Genomic DNA, 14,258 nt, shown 5'->3' on the forward strand with positions numbered 1-14,258 from the left:
TCCCTGGTGGCAGGGTCAAGGATGTGTCAGAGCAAAGAAGGGGGAAGGTGAACAGCTAGCATGTCAGTACCAATGACAAGGGTACTAAAAAGAAATGAGATCCTGCAACAGGAATTTAACAAGTTATATAATGGATTAAGAGGAACACAACCAAGGTTGTAATCTCCAAATTACTTCCAAGGCCACACAGTACCGAGTATAGAAATAGGAAGATAAGTCAGATGGACATGCGGCTAAAGAGTTGGTGTAGGAGGGACATGTTTAGATTTTTTAATCATTGGGACAGCTTCTGAGGTAGGTGGGACTTGAACAAGCTGGACAGATTGCTCCTGAACTAGAATAAGTCTAGTACCCTTGCTAGGAGATCATGCTGTTGGTGAAGTTGGGGGCACAGAGTAGACGTAAAGTCAGGAATGAGGACAAATCCGATATTGAGGGAACGCTAGGACAGTCTAGCGAATACAGAAGACATTGGGTGGATAAGGCATGTGGGGGATCAGAAAGCTTAATTGTACTATTTTAATGCAAGGAGCTTGACTGGTAAAGTGGATGGACTCAGAGCATTGATCAGACGTGAGGATACAGAATAGTTGCAATCACTGACGCATGGTTGAAGGAAATCCAGTTCAACATTCCAAGATATAGAAGTTTCTGGTTCCCAGAAGGATCTTCAAATGAGGCCATCTGGCCATGTTCGAAATAACAAAAAAAGGTGATTACTTTGCTGAGATTATACTATAGACCTCTCAACATCAGAGGGAAATAGAGGAGAAGATATGTCGGCAAATCACAGAAAGCTGGGAGATAAACAGGGCTATCATTGTAAGGAATTTCAACTTTGCTAACATTAACTGGGATTGCCTAAGTGTGAAATGATTAAATGGGATATAAATTTTAAACTGCATCCTGGAGAGTACTTTGTATCACAGTTAGTCCTACTAGAGTTGGGGCTGTATTGGACTTAATCCTAGGGAATGAAGCTGGTCAAGTGGTTGAAGTTTTAGTGGATAAACATTTTGGAGATAGTGACCATAACTCTGTAAGTTTCAGAATCATTATGGAAAGGGATAAGGAGAGTGCAGAATTGTCTAAATTAGCCGCACGCCAATTTCAATATCATTAGACAGGATCTGTCAAAAACAGACTAGGATCAGTTACTTGCAGATAAGCCTGCACAGGAAATGTGGGAGTCTTTTAGGAGTGATATAATAAGAATTCAGGGCTAGCGTGTTCCTTTTAAGAGTGAGGGGCAAGGACCACAAGTTCAGGGAACCCTGGATGACAAGGGATATTGTGAGTTTGATTAAGGAAAAGGATGCACGTGTAAGATACAATAAAAACTCTCAAAGTATAGAGAATGTAGAAGAGCACATAAAAACAAAATTAGGAATGTGAAGGAGAGCCATGTAAAATCTTTGGCAGATGGGATCAAGGAAAAGTTCAAGGCTTTTTATATGTATAATTCAGAATAAGAGGATCACCAAGGCATGGGTGGGACTTATTTAAGACCAAGTGGCAGCCTGTACATGGAGTCAGTGGGTATGGGTGAGGTCTTAAATGAACACCGCATCTGTATTCACAGAGGAGAAGGACATTGTGGCAGGGGATCTTGTTTGGGATGGTGAGGCTCTACAATGTTAAGATTAATAAGGAGGAGGTGTTAGATGTTTTAGTGGGCATGAAGGTGCATAGGTCCCCATAGACAAGGGACGAGATGGTGGGGTCATGGTGGAGATATTTAACACCGCAACAGAAATTGCTGGACGATCTCAGCAGGTCTGGCAGCATCAGTGGAAGGAAATCAGAGTTAATGTTCCGGGTCGAGTGACACTTCCTCAGAACATTTCACCTGACCCAAAAAGTTAACTCTGACTTCAGTCCGCAGATGCTGCCAGAGCTGCTGAGTTCTTCCAGAACTTATGTTTTTCTGATTTCCAGCATCTGCACTTCTTTTGATTCTTTATTTAGGAGATATTTAGTATTTTGCTTCAGTGTGGACTGGAACTCCCAGCTTCAGTGTGGACTGGAACTCCCAGCTTCAGCGTGGACTGGAAGTGAAGTGCCAGATGACTGGAGGATAACTAAGTAAGTTTCTTTGTGCAAGAAAGGTAGTAAGGATAGGCCAGGGAACTACAAACCAATTAGTCTGATGTCAGTGGTAGGGAAATTATTGGAAAGAATTCTGACGGACAGGATTATGTAAAACTCAGAAAAGCAGACCTTGATCAGGGATAGCCAGCATGGAATTGTTAGCGGGAGATCCTATCTAATTTAATTGAGTTCTTTGAAAAGGTGACAAAATATATTTGTGAGGATGGTGCAGTTAATATGGCTTACATGGACTTCAGTAAGGCCTTTGACAAGGTCTGACATGGAAAGCTGGTCTAAAAGTTAAGACCCCATGGGATCCAAGTCAAGTTAGCAAACTGGATCCAAAATTGGCTTTCCAGGAAAGTGTACACGAGTGAGCTTCACATCAGTGGTTGAGAAGCTAGAGGAGAGAATTTTCAGGGGTAGGATTTACACGCATTTGGAAATGCACATAGTTAGGGACAGTCAGCAAAGTTTTGTGTGGAGCAGGTCATGTCTTACTAGCTTGATTGAATTTTTTGAGGAGGTGACAAAGACGATCAATGAGAGTAGAGCAGTAGGCGTTGTCTGCATGGATTTTAGTAAAACTTTTGACACAGTCCCTCATGGTAGGCTCATCCAGAAGATTAAGATGCATAGGATTGACAATTACTTAGTCACATGGATTCAGAATTGGCTTGTCCATAGAAGGGAGAGGGTAGTAGTGGTAGAAAGGTGATTTTCTGGCTGGAGGTCCATGACTAGTGATGTACCTCAGGGATCCATATTTGGTCCTCTGCTGTTTGAGATATATATATAAATGGCTTGGGTGAAAATGTAAGTAGGTGGGTTAGTAAGTTTTCAGATGAGTGATCTGATGAGTGAAAGATCAGTGAGTTGTGGATAGTATAGAACTTTGTCAATAGATACAGTGGGATATAGATCAATTGCAGATATGGGCAGAGAAATTGCAAATGTAGTTTCATCGGGGTAAGTGTGAGGTACTACACTTTGGGAAATCAAATGTTAATGAAACGTAAACGGTTAATGGCACGACCCTGAACAGCATTGATGCACAGAGGGATTTTGGGGTTCAAGTCCATAGCTCTCTGAAAGTGATTATGCAAGTAGATAGGGTGGTAAAGAGAATGTATGGCACTTTATTTATCGGGGAATTAAGTACAAGAATCAGGGTGTCAAGTCACAGTTTTATAAGACTTTGATAGGCCACACTTAAGTGTTGTGTTCAATTCCGGTTGCCACATTACAGGAAGGATGAGGAGGTTTTGGAGAGGGTTCAGAAGTGGTTTACCAGGATACTGCCTAGGTTAGAGGCCATGAGTTATAACAAGAGGCTAGAAAACCTTGGGTTATTTTTTTCTGCAGCAGCGGAGTTCTATAAAATTCTGAGATGCATAAATAGTGTTGACAATCAGGATTTTTTCCTCAGAGTTGAAGAGTCTAAAGCAAAAAGATGTGCATTGAATACAAGAGGAGGAAAGTTCAAAGGAGATGTAAGGGGGAGGTTTTTTTACATGTTTGGGACAAAATCATGGGCTGAAGAGCCCATTCCTATGCTGTACAGTTCTATGTTCTATAATAGGAGGAAAGAGAGGTGGTGGAGGGTTGTTTTGTGATTGGAAGCCTCTGTACCACAGCATTTAGCGCTGGGACTCTTGCTATTTGTTAGTTACAATAACAACTCGGATGTGAATGAGCAAGGTTGAAGTTCAAGGTGATGCATTTTGGGAGGTCTAATAAGGGAGGGCCACACACAATGAATAGTAAGTCACTAGGGAGTACTGAGGAACAAAAGGACCTCGGTGTACCAGTCCAAAGATCCCTGAAAGTATCAGCCCGCGTCAGTAAAGTAGTAAAGAAGGCATAGGGGATACTTGACTTCAGTATCTGGGGCATAGAATATAGGAGCAAGGAAATCTTGTTACAACTTTAGAAAACATTGTTTCAGCCAGGGATGGGATACTGTGTGCAGTTCTGATCTCCATACTGTCAGAGAGAAGTGTTTGCACTGGAGAGGGTGCAGAGGAGATTCACAAAGATGTTTCCTGTGATGAAAAATATCAGCTGTGAGGAGAAACTGGATAGGTTGGGTTTGTTTTCCTTGGAGCAGAGAAGGCTCACAGGGGAGTTCTGATTGAGGTATGCAAAATTATGAGATCAAAAATCACACAACACCAGGTTATAGTCCAACTGGTTTATTTGAAAACACAAGCATCAGACACAGAAATTATAAACAAAAGACCAGAGGGTCGCATGTCACCTCTCTCAGTGACAGCTGAAGAAGGAACAAAACTCCGAAAGCTTGTGTCTTCACATAAACCTGTTGGACTATGAACTGGTTTAGTAAGATTTTGTCCTTGTTCACCCTAGTCCAACACAGGCACCTCCACGTCAAAATTATGACAGGCAATGGACAAGAGTAGATTTTGAGAATCTTTTCCTCATGGCAGACCGATCAAAGACTAAGTTTAAGGTGAGGAGTAAGTGGTTTAGAGGAGATCTGAGAAAATATTTTTTCACCTAGAGAGTGGTAAATAAATGGCATGCACTGCCTGAGAGGGTAGTGGAGGCAGGTAATCTCACAATATCTAACAAGCACTTAAAATGCAGGGCATAGTAAGTTATGAAGCAAGTGCAAGGAAATGAGTGTCATTTGGTGTTTGTTGGTCAGTAGAAATGTGGTGGGCTAAAGGACTCGCTTCTATTCTGTGTGACAGTATGAAATTATGATGCTATAATTACTACAGTTTAGAAAATTAGAGGGAATGTTCATAGAACCTATGGAATTCTAACAGGAACGGACATTGTAAATGCAGGAATGGTGTTCCTGATGACTGGGGAGTTCACAAGTAGAAGTCACAGACTAAGGATTTTGGGTGGGTCATTTAGGACTGAGATGAGGAGAAATGTCTTCATCCACAGAGTGGTGAGCCTGAGGAATTTTCTGTCACAGTAAACATTTGAGGTCACAACATTGAATGTTTTGAAGAAAGAGTTAGGTGTAGTTCTTACGGCTAAAGGCTATGGGGGTGAAAGCAGGAACAGGGTAAAGTGTTAGATGATTGAAAGGCAGTGCAAGGTGGAAGGCCTGAATAGCCTACTCCTGCTCTTATTTTCTACGCTCCCATGAAAATGCCTTTGGTCTTTCGCGAGCTGACAGTAACACAGTGGGTTGAAAGGCCACTTCTGTGAGTTTGTGTTTGTTCCTGTCAATTCTCTGACTATTCCAGTCAGTCTATTCTGAGTTTATATGGAGATCAGTAATGCAGAGAGTGCTCAAAGCAAGGTTCAGTATGGGTTTAAATTAGCTTCTGTCTTCACAGCTGCCTTACCCTCTATGACTGCATACTGTGCTGTTTGAATGATCTAATTGACTCGAGGCATCCCTATCACACTAAATCAGTGATGTACAACCTCTCTTATATTATCAGAATTAATAAGAACCAGAAAGCTTTTAGCTGTGAGAAGGCCCTTGGCTTTAATGAGTGTTTTATAATTTGGCAATCAACGACTCAATTAAAACTGACTGTACTGAGATCCCTCACAGCAGAATTACAGACTTGTTGCAAAACAGACAATTTTACCAATTGTACATGTACTTTATATCAAAGAGTGATCCAGTTCACACTGTCCAACGGCTCACTCCCTCGTACCTGTGAAAAGCTCCTTTTCTGAAAAATTCTCTCAAATCACCATTGTTGCCCACCCCTAATTTCCCTCGGATTGAGTGGCTTACGAGAGCCATCTCAGACTTGACCACATCGCTGCAGCTCTTGAATCACATGTTGGCCCAGACTGGATAAGGACGGCAGATTTCTTTCTCTAAAGGGGAACTGGGGGTTGTGGGGAGTAGCTTTATGACAATCACTGATAGTTGTCATGGTCATCATCACTGAGACTAGCTTTCAATTCCAGATTTATTAATAAGATTTAAATTCCACCAGTGACCATGGTGAGATTCAAACGTGTGAGAGCAGAATATTAGCCACTGAATCACCAGCCCACTGACAGTGCCACTAATAACAAATCATCTAACCTTCAGTGTTGCTAGGTCAAAATCCTAGGACTCTCTCCCTTACAGAACTGCAGGTGTCCTACAATGCCAAGATGGTGGCTTGCTTTCTGAAGGGCCAGTTAGGGAAAACTTCTAGCAATTAAGTTGGAACCAGGAGACCAGGGTGGTGGGTGGGGGTGAGGGGGGCACTCTTTCAAAACTACTTTGCGTTGGCCAAAGGGATCAGGCATTGGCATAGTCATCTATGGCCTTGATCCTTGGTAAGCACAGATCCCTCTAGCAGGGTAAGGGTTCCAGTTGGAAAACATTTGAAGCAGGGCCATGCTGGAAGGCAACTGAAAATGGAAACTGAAAGAACTGTGGATGCTGTAAATAAGAAACAAAAACAGAAGTTGCTGGAAAAGCTCAGCAGGTCTGGCAGCATCTGTGGAGGAGAAAACAGTGTTAACGTTTCTGGTCCGGTGACCCTTCCTCAGAACTGAAAATGGAAGCCTTGGTGATGAAGAAGACAACCCTGAAGATCGACTCTAGGTCAGATAATCACTGAGGTTCCAAATGCAAAAACACACCGACCAAGAGAATGGCCAAGACCTAGAGAAAGGAACTTGTGACAAGGCCTAAAAGCTGAGGCCTTCTTTTCCTTTCAGTCAGGAGCTGGGGACATAGCGTGATTTGTGCTCAGGTAGTGTGACAAGTCAGAGGCAGTAAACGATTCCAGGGTGATGGTCAAGCGAAGTGTACAGGGGAGACTCTGACATTGCATTCTCAGAGGATGTTATCGAGTGCCAACAAATAGATGAGAATTAGCTGAAATTTGTCATGAATAAGAAATCCTTACTCAACATCACTTATATATTCACACCTCATTCAAATAGATTTATATCCTCTGGCCTTACATTTCTGGAGAGTACCAACGTGATTAATTTAAAATTGAAATGCCAAGAATTAATTGGCTCATGTTGTTCTATTTCAGGCTATGCAACTCGATCTGTTTCACATCCATCAGAAGCCGTGGAGGATTAAAACATATATAACATAGAACAGTACAGCACAAGAACAGGCTCTTCAGCCCACCATGCCTATGCCAGCTATGAGGTCATTCTAAACTAATTCCATTTGCCTTCATATGGTCCATTTTCCTCTTTGTCCTGCTTGTTCATGTGTCTGTCTAAATGTCTCTTAAACTGAAGACATATTAGCTGAAGTATCAACTTAGAATGTGACTGGAGGGACATTTAGAAACACTTTTTGTGAAGGTAGTTGGCTGTTCTGGGGAAACATTTTGCGTTTGCAATGAGCACTGAGTCTAAGACACTTTCAGAAGGGGGCTGTATGACTCATTTTGGGATTGCAATGAAGCTAAATAAGTTGTATACAGACAGTTAGAGAGATGTCTTGCTGGTAGTGATAGCCTTTGCATTCTCTCACCCTTTCTTCGAAATCCCCATCATCAAAAACTATAAGCTCGAAACAAACGGAAGACTTTGTCACTGCAATACTTGAAGGGAAAATTCTATCTCAACCCTCCTGCCTCCAGCTAAAAACAATTCAACCAGTCATTCCTGATACCAGGAAGATGTCCCAGTGCCAACAGCTTACGTAGAAAGAGACTGTCAGGAGATCAACCTTTGGGACAATCAGTGAATAATTCATTTTCTGATATGAACTGCCACTCGATCAAAGTACTTTTAAGGTAACAATCTGTGGTATTTTTATTTTGTTTCCCGCACCTGGAATTTATGTGTGTGAGTGTTATTTTTTATTCACTTGTGGGATGTGAACATTGCTGCCTGGCCAGGATTTACTGCACATCGTTAGTTGCCCCTTGAGAAGGTGGTGGTGAGATGCCTTCTTGAACTACTGGAGTCCATGTACTATAGGTAGCTATATAGCATTGTTTGGAATGAAGTTCCAGGATTTTGACCCAACAACAGTGAAGTAACAGCATTACATTTCCAAATAACAATGGTAAATGGCTTGGAGGGGAACTTGCATGGGGTGATGTTCCCACATGTTTGCTGTCCTTGTCCTTCTAGGTGGTAATAGTTGTGGGTTTGGAAGGTGCTGACTAAGGAGCTTTGGTGGATTTCTACAGTGCATTTTGTGCACATTGCTGCTACTGAATGTCGGTGATAGAGTGAGTGAATGTTTGGATATGATGTCAATTAAGTGGCCTGCTTTGTCCTGGATGGTGTCAAGTTTCTCCAGTGTTGTTGGAGCTGTGCTCATCCATGCAAACTTGTGACTTGGGCCTTGTAGATGATGGGCGCATTTTGGGGAGTCAGTGGGTGAGTTACTTTCTGTAGGATTGCTAGTCTCTGACCTGCTCTGGCAGCCACAGCACCAATATGGTTGGTCCAGTTCAATTTCCAGTCAATGGTAGTCCCTAGGATGTTGATCGTGGAGGATTCAAAGATGGGGTAACACTATTAAATGTCAAAAAGCACTAATTAGATTTGCTCTCCTCTCTTTGATTCTTGAGGGTGGCATGTGGCTCAGTGGTTAGCACTGCTGCCTCATAGCAACGGGGACCTGGGTTCAATCCCACCCTTGGGCAACTGTTTGCACATACTCCCTGTGACCAGGGGGCTCCTGTTTCTTCCCACAGTCCAAAGATGTGAATGTTAGGTGGACTAGCCATGCTAAATTGCACATGGTGTCCAGGGATGTGCTGGCTTACGTGAATTAGCCATGGAAAATGCAGGGATATGATAGGGGTTTTGTCTGGGTGGGATGTTCTTTGGGGGGTCAGTATGGGCCAAAGAGCTTGCTTACATACTATAGGAATTCTATGATTATTTTGTTGGAAACAAAATCAAAATTTGCTGGAAAAGCTCAGCTGGTCTGGCAACATCTGTGGAAAGAAAGCAAAGTTAATATTTTGGGTCCAATGATCCTTCTTCAGAACAAAAGGGTCTTTTGTTGGAGATGGTCATTGCCTTGCATTTGTGTGGGTGCATGTTAATTGCCACTTGTCACTGAAGCCTGGATATTGTCCAGATCTTGTTGCATTTGAACATGGGCTGCCTCAGTATCTGACAAGCTGTGAATGGTGCTGAACATTGTGCAATCATCAGCGAACATCCTCACTTCTCACCTTATGATGGAGGGAAAATCATTGATGAAGCAACTAAAGATGGTTAGACCTGAGACACAACCCTGAGAAACTTAAATGATGCAAATATATATGACTATCCTTCTAAAGTATTTACAAACATGACTGTGGGACCAAGATGCCTGAGCAAAACTGGAGTCATTGGAATCAATGAGATCAAACTCCACTGTTTGGAGTCATACCTGGCACACAGGAAGATGGTCATGGTTGTTGGAGATCAGTCATCTCAGCTCCAGGATGTCTCTGCAGGAGTTCCTCAGGTCCTAGGCCAATTACCCTTATTCTGTAACAAATAAAGAAATGCATAATTCAGTATGTATAAGACAAAGCTCTCAAAAAACACAAATTTACACTAAATAAACAAAAAGCTTTCATTCAGGAAACTTACTCAGAAAAATGTAATTCCCCTTAAGTAACTCGTTTCAAAAAAACTCTGGTTAATGACCAAATCAAAGATAGGGTTAGGGTTATGGTTCAAAGGTATCCGATATGCATAATAATACACGTTTTATTTGTTGTGCCTGGCAGACAAATGGGACATAGAAGGTAACCTGCTCACCACTCCTCAATCTGTTGCAGCAAATGAAAGCCAAATTATCAATGGATCATTAAAAATCTAGATTTGAAACTGATTGCAGAAATGTGCTGACAGCTGGGACAAGGCGGTGATGTGGGGCATCATCATTGGAATTGATAGATCCTGTCTTTGAATGGATCTTGGTGTTGCTGTCTGTCTGCAGAGGGTCATGGGTTGCCAGCTATGCCAGATCTGATCAATAAAGAGCAGAGGGAGGCTAATTCCTGTGTCGGTGAATCATGACAGTTGAAACATTCTCACACACCAGTGTGCTGACTGCAGATTAAAAGCTTGCATTAACAGCTCCTTTTGTCCTGATGAAAGCATTAGATGTGTTTAATTTTTTTAACTGTGAAAAGAAGTCTCTATTCTATTATGTTCTTTCTAGGGAATATGGTTATCACTGGCAAAGCCACTGTTTATTGCCCTTTTCCAATTGCCCTAGAGAACAGAGGAATGCAATAGGCCATTCAACCTATCAAACCTGCCCTGCCATTCAATATATCAGAAGGTGATTCAGAGAGTAGCTGAAAGTCATCACAGCAGAATTCTGGGAAGACATTGCCACAGTCATCATGACTGTGCCGCAGGTCAGACAGAACCTGGTGTCAGGGTATGGTTAAACCCAAAACACTACATTGATGTTTCCCACCATCCCTTCTCCTGTGACCAAACAAAGGGCACTGTGAGGATGATGACTGGCAAGGTAAAGGTGTACGAGGGAGCAGCCATTAAGAGAGTGGGCCAGTGTTGGAGTGGAAGTGCTGAGGCCTTTGTTTGAATGGTTTCAGTGTGAGAATACTGAGCAGGTGTATAGCATAGGGCAGTGTATGGGATCTTAAACTCGACTTTCTTTCTGTCTAAACCAAAAGCAGTAAGAATAGCATGTAGGGCAGTAGCATGCTCCTCTTGCAGGATGTGGAAGATCAGGGAGACTTCCAGTTTCCCTGGTGGCTACACCTGCGAGAAGTGCACCAGCTGCATCTCCTGACAGACCATGCTAGGAAACGGGAGCTGGAGCTGAATGTACTCAGGATAATTCAGTTTGCAGAGAACTTCATAGATTAGAGCTATAATGAAGTGGTTACTCCTAAGGCAGGCTGCAGATAACTGGGTGACCACCAGAAGAGGTAACAGGAGAAGGCAGCAAGTACAGGGTTCCCCTGGTGACCTTTCCACGGCTAGCAGCAGCTGTCAGGTCAGTGGCACTGTGACCTGTTCTGAGGCTCAGAGGGAAAGAGTGCATTCAGAGACAGCGATACTGATAGGAGACTCAGTTGTGAGGGGGACAGACAGGAGATTCTGTGGCCGCAGAAGAGACACCAGGATGGTGTGCTGTGTCCCGGGTGCCAGGGTCAAAGATGTCTCTGAGCGGTTGCCAAACATTCTGAAGGGGGAGGGTGAACAGCCAGGGGGCATTGTACACATTGGTACAAATGACATAGATAGACATCTGGATGGGGTCCTGCGAAATGAGTACAGGGAGTTAGGTAAGAAGTTAAAAAGCTGGACCCCAAGGGAAGTGATCTCCGGATTACTCCCAGTGCCACGTGCCAGTGTGGATAGAAAGATAGCCCAGATGAATGTGTGGCTGAGGAGCTGGTGTAGAGTGCAGAGTTTTTAGTTCTTGGTTCATTGGGAACCCTCTGGCGTAAAGGTGATCTACACAAGAGGGATGCGTTGCACTTGAACTGGAGGGTGTCCAATATCCTCACGGGGAGATTTGCTAATGTCACCTGGGAGGGTTTAAACGAGTTTGTCAGTGGGCGTGGCACTCTGAATAAGAGAGGGGCCATCAAGTAGTCAGGGGAAAAGACATTAGCCATCAAGAGCAAGTTTACTATTCAGGGTAGCCAGGGGCTTAGAAAGGAGAGGGAAAAGGTTTCTGATTTAAAGTGCATTTATTTCAATGCATAAGGCCTGGCTAGTAAGGTAGATGAGCTCAGAGCACGGATTGGGTCTGTGGTCTGTGAAATTATAGTCATAACAGAAACAGGGCTGAGAGAGGGGCAGGACTGGAAGCTCAGTGTTCCAGGATACAGAAGCTAAAGGTGTGACAGAACAAGTAAGTGAGGAGGGACTGTTGCTCTTTTGATAAGGGACCACATTACAGCAGTGCTTCGAGAGGATATTCTTAAGGTGTCATCATATATGGACATATGCTTAGAACTTAGAAGCAAGAAGGGGATTGTTACTCTGTTGGACTGTATTATAGACCCCCCCAAATAGCCAGCAGGTAATGAGAGGAGCAGGTGTGTAGAGAGATTGCTGATATCTGTTGGAATAATACAGCAGCATTGGTTGGAGATTCTAATTTCCTCTGTGTTGACTGAGCCAAGCAGAGTGTAAAAGGCCTGGATGGAATGGAATTTGTCAAAAGTGTCCAAAAAAGTTTCCTAAATCAATATATAAAGGTCCTTACACAGGAGAGTGCAACATTGGACGTCCTGTTAGGAAACAAGGTCAGGCAAGTGACTGAAGTGTCAGTGGAGAGCAACTTGGATCCAGTGACCATAACTCTCTTGGTTACGGAAAAAGTTAGGACAGGTTAAGGTGCTAAATGGGAGGCAATGGCCTAATGGTATTATTGCTGCACTGTTAATCCAGAAACCCAGATAACATTCTGGGACCTGGGTTTGAATCCTGCCACAACAGATGGTGGAATTTGAATTCAATAAATGTCTGGAAATAACAATCTAATCATGACCATGAAACAACTGCTGATTGTTAAGAAAACAGCATCTGGTTCACTAATGTCCTTCAGGAAAGGAAGCTGCCATCCTTACCTGGTCAGGCTGATCTGTGACTCCAGACCCACAGCAACTTGGTTGACTCTTAACTGCCCTCTGGGCAATTAGGGATGGACAATAAATGCTGCCTGGCCAGCAATGGCCTCATCCTGTGAATGAATAAAACAGAACTGGAGCAGGGCTAATTTTGGGGCTGACTGGGTGGGTGTGTTGGACGACGGGCAAATGGGAGACTTTTAAAAGTGTGATATCAAGGATTCAGTGAAGAATATGTCGCTGTGAGGGTGAAGGGAAATGCTGGCAGGTATAGCCATCCCTGCCTGACAAGGGATATTGAGGTTCAGGTCAGGAAGAAGAAAAAAGCATACATCAGCTTTAAGCTGTCAAGATCAAATGAATCCTGAAACAACTATAAAAATTATAGCAGCACACTTCAAAGGGAAATCAGAAGTGCAAAAAGAGGATATGAGATGGATTTGGCAGATAAGGTTAAAGATAATCCCAAGAGGTTCTATAGCTATATTAAAAGTAAAAGGGTATCTAGGGTGAGAATAGGTCCCCTTAAAGATCAGCATGATCATCTATTTGTAGAACCATAGGAGACAGGGGGATTTTTAGTGAATAGTTCTCCTCATTGTTTACTGAGGAGAGAATCGTGGATGCCTACGAAATAAGGGAAACAAGTGAGGATGTTTTGGACCACATACATATTACCAGAGAGGAGGCGTTTGCAGTCTTAAAGCGCATTAATGTGGATAAATCCCAAAGGCCTGCTCAAGTCCATCCTCAGATATTGTGGGAGGCCAGGGAAGAAATTGCAGAGGCCCTTGCAGAGATATTGGCTTCAACTTTAGTCACTGGTGAAGTTCCAGAAGCCTGAAGGGTGGCTAATGTTGTTCGATTGTTTAAGAAAGGTAGCAAAAGCAAGTCAGAGAACTACAGGCCAATGAACCTGACATCAGTGGTAGGCAAGCTATTGGACAGGATGCTGAGGGACAGGATCAACAGCATTTGGATAGTCACGGTCTAATTGGGGATAGTCAGCATTGGTTTGTGCATGGGAAATTATGTCTGACAGATCTTTCAGAGTTTTTTTGAAGAGGTAACCAAGAGAATGGATGAGGGTAGGGCAATGGATATTATCTATTTGGACTTTAGTCAAGCCTTTGACAAGGTCCTGCATGGCAGGCTAGTCATGAAGGTTAGGTTTCATGGGACTGAGAATAGGCAAATGCAATGCAATACAGATATGTGTGAGGTGTTGCACTTTGGAAAGTCAAACCAAGATAGGATTTATACAGTTAATGGTAAGGCGCTGCGGAGTGTTGTGGAACAGAAGGACCCAGGAGTACAAGTGTATAGTTTGTTGAAAGTGTCGTCACAGGTAGATAGGGTGGTAAAGATGGCATTTAGCACACTGACCATCATCAGTTAAGGCATTCAATATAGGAGTTGGGACATTATGTGACAGTTGCAGAAGTCATTGGTGAGGCTGGTGTATGAGTATTTTGAACCATTTTGTCCCCCTGTTATAGGAAAGACATAGTTAAACTGGAAAATGTGCAAAGAAGATTAACCAGGAGCCAGATTAACTAGGATGTTGCCAGACTTTTAGGCCCAGAGGGCATAGGTTTAAGGTGAGGGGGCAAAGATTTAAGAAGGACCTGAGGGGCAACTTCTTCACGCAAAAGTTAGTGCACACATGGAATG

General features: G+C 43.0%; 1 long non-coding RNA gene across 1 annotated transcript in view; it reads right to left on the reverse strand.

Annotated features, from left to right (window-relative positions):
* LOC132207319 (uncharacterized) overlaps positions 1-14,258 on the reverse strand; it is a 155,871-nt gene that overhangs the window by 13,742 nt on the left and 127,871 nt on the right. The window contains exon 3 of the long non-coding RNA XR_009443432.1: positions 9,404-9,504. This is a non-coding gene — a long non-coding RNA (uncharacterized LOC132207319). The remainder of the gene's footprint in view (positions 1-9,403; positions 9,505-14,258) is intronic.

Source organism: Stegostoma tigrinum, chromosome 45 (assembly GCF_030684315.1).
Source record: "Stegostoma tigrinum isolate sSteTig4 chromosome 45, sSteTig4.hap1, whole genome shotgun sequence".
In the NCBI taxonomy this organism is placed as follows: domain Eukaryota; kingdom Metazoa; phylum Chordata; class Chondrichthyes; order Orectolobiformes; family Stegostomatidae; genus Stegostoma; species Stegostoma tigrinum.